General features: G+C 38.9%; 1 pseudogene across 1 annotated transcript; it reads left to right on the forward strand.

Moving 5' to 3' along the window:
* The first annotated feature begins 3,778 nt into the window (after positions 1 to 3,778).
* On the forward strand, positions 3,779 to 5,081 carry LOC105534969 (annotated as a pseudogene). Its single transcript, XR_001005363.1, has one exon. The product of XR_001005363.1 is annotated as a 60S ribosomal protein L3 pseudogene (transcript).
* Positions 5,082 to 6,507: the final 1,426 nt, after the last annotated feature.

Raw genomic sequence — 6,507 nt, forward strand, 5'->3', positions numbered from 1 at the left:
GTTTGTGTTTCTTCACCATTATTTTCCTAGCTGCAAGCATGGTGTCTGGGATACAGTAAATGTTTGCTGAACATAGCCTGCATGCATGACTGAATGGCAAATACTAGATTCCTTTTGTATATCAGATTTTAGTGGAAACAAAATTTATATCATTGTTTAAAATTTCTCCAAAAAAAAGATAATATGGTCCTATCAAAGAAATTGATAAAGAATTTTTTTTAGAAATATATGAGAGTTTTGCTAAAATGTACTTGTTAGTGGTATTTTAAGTGATAACCTCACTAATAAAAGAAGCACAGTTTCTCATCTTTTTCCAATTATATTTTACAGATTTTCTTCTTACACAATACCTAGGGTAATGACACACATCCAGATGTGTGTGGCCATTGCTGAAAAAGAGCAATTAACTGGAAAACTGTGACAGTGATTTCCCACTTTCCATTTCAGAAAAAAGTATGAATTACTAAAGTCAGGGCTTAAAGTCATAGAGTCCATATTAAACAAATACACGCCTGCAGATTTCACTAGCTTTCCGGGAAATGAAATTAACTAGTCCCAGGCAAAAGAGATTGAGGTAATGTGTCACCCTAAATTCTAAGTTCGTGTTCTTAAGAGGTCATCCTTAGGACTGATGTTGCCAGTAAGAAGGACATAGTTTATCTTAATTACATATATTAGCTTTTTAAAGTTACTAAGGTTTCTCTAGAGGAGTTTTAAATGCTGCCCAACAAATATATGTTATTCTTACTTTCAGGCATCCTAGAATTGAGTAATCAATTTCCCTTTAAAGGAATGGGCACTGGCAATTTTACATTGTTAAGATCAAAATCTACGTTTAAAGACCAGATGTAACAAATCAAGCTTTTTATAATAAACATGATGAAAGTACTTTCAGTATATGTAAGAAAAGACAAAATATCAAATATGTTTAAGACTAAAACCAAAGATACTATTCATATTAATTATTCTATGCAACTAAATTATTTTAAACTTTTCGTATCATTTTAAAGCACTAACTTCTTGAAGATACCTAATTAGTGAATTTTGTTCTTATTATAAGAAACTTATTTTATGTAGGGGCAAATATCTATTTTATACCTACAAAACAGGTATTATCTAAATCTATAAAAGAGATTTTCTCCTATTCCACTCAATTTTGCAGGAGATTAATAATATACTAATTATCTAGACAGTGGCCTGCTGGTCAATTTGTAATGATGCCGGAGCCATTTATAGATACACATGAAGGAGATTAAGGAGACACTAGGATACAATGTGAAGAGAGATTCTTATCTTTGAAAGGTTACTTAGAATTTCTTAAGTTTAAGAGTACCTTTATTTTGTAATTTCATGTAATACATATTTATTCATACGTGGAGGAGAAAAAAAGAATACCTTCCACTTGCCCATCACAAGGATTACGGTTGACACTCCTATAATAAAAGACGAATTAGCAGGAGCCTTCAGAAATGAAGACCTAAAGACCCAGAGAAAAACAGGTATTTTTTTGTGCTAGGGTTTGATGAAGAACATACAGTGGTGTACAAATATGGTTGAACAAAAAGGCCTGTTTGTTCAGATTCTTCTTGACCTCTCTGTATAGCATCTCCTTCCTCCTAAGTCTGGGAAAGAACCTCTCTGGAATGAAGGTCTTAAGACCTACTTTCAGGCCAGGTAGGTCCAAGAATTTGTTCATGACTATGTTCACAAAGAAAAGCAGGGGAAGGTGAGAAAGAAAGTGACCTTTCTAGGCTTTATGGTTTGCTTTAGGGAGAGGAATTCAAGCTTCTATGACCTACTCTGGGGAGAATGGAAAGAGGGTAAAAGGACAAGGAAGGTCAGGGAGGCATTGCTTCAGAGGCTCTCCCATTGTCCTTCAGTTTGAATTACTCAGCAGGCCAAGGCACCATACTCCAGAGTATCTTGTTCTAAGCCCTGACACATGCAACATACAACAATGTATGAAGCAGTACGACAAAATGGCACTCAAAGGAGTTAGATGAATCTTCTTAGTGGATGAACTGGACCCTTGATCCAGTGTTCTTTCTACCATAGCATGATAATATTTAATATCAGGCTTCCTTCTGGAATCATCAATGTGCCAATACACTAGAAACCATGATACTGCATATTTTTAAATAAATGTTTTGTATAAGTGGTTAAAAGAAACCATTTAGTAAAAGGGGAAAAAAAGTGATTTCATAAAGTTTGTATGGATCAAAAATACTTTAGGGGAATGCTTTAGGATTCCAAAGAAGAAATTAAACTGAGAAAAGTCCCTTTTATTTTCACTGGTGGGTAGATGAAAGTAAAAGTTTTGAAACATAAAAGAGCTCTGGGACTCATTTGGACATACTTGTTTGTATTGCCAAAAGGTAAACCACATAATGCAGAAGAAGATTTCTGGCCAATTTAAGAGCCTTACAAGGATAGTTTGTGGCATTACCACACAATTTCTTTTTATATTAATGCTGCTGATACTGATTTGTCTGTTGATCTCTCTCCTGGAAGATTTTCCCAATATCACTGAGGCTGTAGAAGTATCAGAGAAATACTAATTTGAAAACTGATTTCCAAATAATCTTTCTACACACAATCCCTTTTGGAGGGATTGGGGATGGGGAATTGACAGATCACTGCATTAACATAAGAAGAGTTGTGCCATTTTTAAACAATTAAAAACTGTAGAGTATATGACTATTGCTCACATAAAAGTCAGAAACATCTACACTAATGCTGTCATGGAATTGTTGCAGGAGAAGGACAGTGAGAGCCTTCTCAGAATAATGAATGACCCACTGAGTAACAGGGTGGTTCCTCTCTGTGTTGACATCCATCCTTCTTCTCCCAACTGAGCAGTGGTCCCATGACTTTGACTCAGATTGTCCTAGAAATAAAACTCCTCTTATGTAAGTAAACAGAACTAATCAATCATTAGAAACTGGTGACTTTCATTAACATTGTATTTCCATGCCCCTAAATGTTAAGGAGGCATTTACAGGCTAGTCTAAGAACCTAACTACTATTTTAAAAATTGTCTCTCTGGGAAATTTCCTTCTTCTTCTCCCCTCCAAAATGATTCACACACAGAGTTGATAAGAATTTTTAAAAGCATATATGATTTAAGTCATAAAATAATGTGAACAGTAACAGTAAAGTTTGAGTGCTTTGAACATCTAGGCAGTATTTCAGTTCAAGTGTTTGTGAAATTTTTCTATGTTACTATAGATTAAAAACAAAAACAGAAATGGAAACGGGAATCCAGGAACCTGGATTCATACTCTTTCACTTCCTACGCTATGTGACCTTGCCCCAGGATAATCTGAGTCACTTTCCTCAGCTGGAAAAGGGTATAATTTGTGTTCCATCACATCTCATGGTTGTAAGGCAGTACAGAGCAATTAAAGAGCATGGACTTCAAAATAAGACAAACATGGATTTAGATTTTACCTCCACCACTTACCAAGTTATTGAATTTATCTCAATCTCAGTTTCTTATCCTTCTGAATTTGGAGGAGGATTCCAAATAATATGTGCCTAGTAACTGCTGAGCTAATAAATATTTGCAATGATTATAAGAGATGTGGATGTTGCTTGAAAACTGGTGTTAGTTAGCTAATATAACCATCTAAGTAACATACTGTTGAATACAAGAATATGTGCAACCATTATGCAATTTAGATCACAACTTGAAACCATAGTGTATACTGAACTTGATGCTTGCTAACATAACCGTCTAAGAAACATACTGTTGAATATAAGAATATGTGCAGCTCTACCGGCGGGATTTGATGGCGTGATGTCTCACAGAAAGTTCTCCGCTCCCAGACATGGGTCCCTCAGCTTCCTGCCTTGGAAGCGCAGCAGCAGGCATCGCGGGAAGGTTAAGAGCTTCTCTAAGGATGACCCGTCTAAGCCAGTCCACCTCACAGCCTTCCTGGGATACAAGGCTGGCATGACCCACATCGTGCAGGAAGTCGACAGGCCAGGATCTAAGGTGAACAAGAAGGAGGTGGTGGAGGCTGTGACTATTGTGGAGACGCCACCCATGGTGGTTGTGGGCATTGTGGGCTAGGTGGAAACCCCTCGAGGCCTCCGGACCTTCAAGACTGTCTTCGCGGAGCACATCAGTGATGAATGCAAGAGGCGTTTCTATAAGAACTGGCATAAATCTAAGAAGAAGGCCTTTACCAAGTACTGCAAGAAATGGCAGGATGAGGATGGCAAGAAGCAGCTGGAGAAGGGCTTCAGCAGCATGAAGAAGTACTGCCAAGTCATCCGTGTCATTGCCCACACCCAGATGTGCCTGCTTCCTCTGCGCCAGAAGAAGGCCCACCTGATGGAGATCCAGGTGAACGGAGGCACCATGGCTGAGAAGCTGGACTGGGCCCGCGAGAGGCTCGGGCAGCACGTACCTGTGAACCAAGTGTTTGGGCAGGATGAGATGATCGACATCATCGGGGTGACCAAGGGCAAAGGCTACAAAGGGGTCACCAGTCGTTGGCACACCAAGAAGCTGCCCCGCAAGACCCACCGAGGCCTGCACAAGGTGGCCTGTATTGGGGCGTGGCATCCTGCTCGTGTGGCCTTCTCTGTGGCACGTGCTGGGCAGAAAGGCTACCATCACTGCACTGAGATCAACAAGAAGATCTTTAAGATTGGCCAGGGCTACCTAATCAAGGACGGCAAGCTGATCAAGAACAATGCCTCCACTGACTATGACCTGTCTGACAAGAGCATCAACCCTCTGGGTGGCTTTGTCCACTATGGTGGAGTGACCAATGACTTTGTCATGCTGAAAGGCTGTGTGGTGGGAACCAAGAAGCGGGTGCTCACCCTCCACAAGTCCTTGCTGGTGCAGACCAAGTGGCGGGCTCTGGAGAAGATTGACCTTAAGTTCATTGACACCACCTCCAAGTTTGGCCATGGCCGCTTCCAGACCATGGAAGAGAAGAAAGCCTTCATGGGACCACTCAAGAAAGACCGAATTGCAAAGGAAGAAGGAGCTTAATGCCAGGAGCAGATTTTGCAGCTGGTGGGGTCTCAATAAAAGTTATTTTCCACTGAAAAAAAAAAAAAAAGAATATGTGCAACCATTATGCAATTTAGATCACAACTTGAAACCATAGTGTATACTGAACTTGATGCTTGCTGATTATCTATCTTTCTGACTAGAATGAGTAAATACAGGCTATGTAAAATTAGGAGCTTTGTCTATCTTGATAATTATTTTATTCCCAGTCTCTAAAACAGTGCCTGACACACAGTCAGCCCTTGATAATAGCCTAATACTGATGTAGAATCTATGTGTCAGGCATCTCATTTTCATAACAACCCTGTGATCTAGGTACTATTTATTATTAGCCCCTATTTACAGGTAAGAAAACGGTGACATGGACCAATCTCACAGGCAATAAAAGGCAGAGGCAAGATTTGCACCCTGTCTGGTTCCAGAGTCAATTCTCAAATGCCGCACTTTACTAGAGATAAATATTTGTTGAATAAATGAATTAGTTTCCACCTTCATCCACAATTGTTTGGTGATATCTGAACCATAATAACATTAAGGATACAGTATTAATTAAATCATTTTATGAAAAAGGATAGCCATTTTCTTTCATCTTCATACAAAGTTATCCAGAAAACTTCTTGGAGAAATAAAGGGAAAACGGTTCTATTTTCTGAGCACACTGAAGGCCAGATTACACAGAGCAGTGAGGCATAAAAGAGTTGTCCACTGTGTCTTAGTAGGCTTTGGGTAAAATGATTTGCAGTCTTCTTTACCTTAATTTAACCTCATAGAGTACGTTTATTTTCCTGCAAACTGTAGAGGGAGGACACATGTTCAATGGAGAAGTCTGGCAGTCGGGGCTCTCCCTCCCCATTAACAGACCCTAAGGAAGCTGCTAGGGCTAATGCTTATTGTAGGAAGTAAAATTTTCATTTCCTATGTCACATTCTGGTTGCTTACCTTTGTATTTTTTATCTTCTCTACTCATCTAAGTATTTTCTAGGCTTGATATTATTTACCTTCAAAGTAAGCTCATGTCAGAGAAAAGCTGTAAAATAGCTTATATAACCTTGCAGAACACAAACTTCCTGAGCCTCAATTTCCTAATAATACTTTGTCCTTTCCAAGTATAGGTTTGTTGTACATCAGTATGAAATAATGCATCCAGAATTATTTAAATTACTATACAAATGTGAAAAATATCATTACTCTTCTTACAGGGCTAAGGAGGTTAAATGGCACAGTGGTTAAATGCTGGAGCACTGACATAGCACGGCCTCATTCCAACCGGCCCATCACTCATGTGATCTGTGTCCTTAGTGTGCCTCAGTTCCCTCATCTCAAAAGAACTGGTAATAATAAAACCTATCATTGGGATTTTGCAAGGATTAAGAGAGTTGACACATGTAAAGTCCCCACAGCAGTGTCTGGCAGGTGATAACAATGTCTTCAAAAATATCAGCTATTATTATTTCTAAAAATTGGACCACATTACT

This window comes from Mandrillus leucophaeus, unplaced genomic scaffold (genome assembly GCF_000951045.1).
Source record: "Mandrillus leucophaeus isolate KB7577 unplaced genomic scaffold, Mleu.le_1.0 Scaffold140, whole genome shotgun sequence".
NCBI lineage: Eukaryota > Metazoa > Chordata > Mammalia > Primates > Cercopithecidae > Mandrillus > Mandrillus leucophaeus.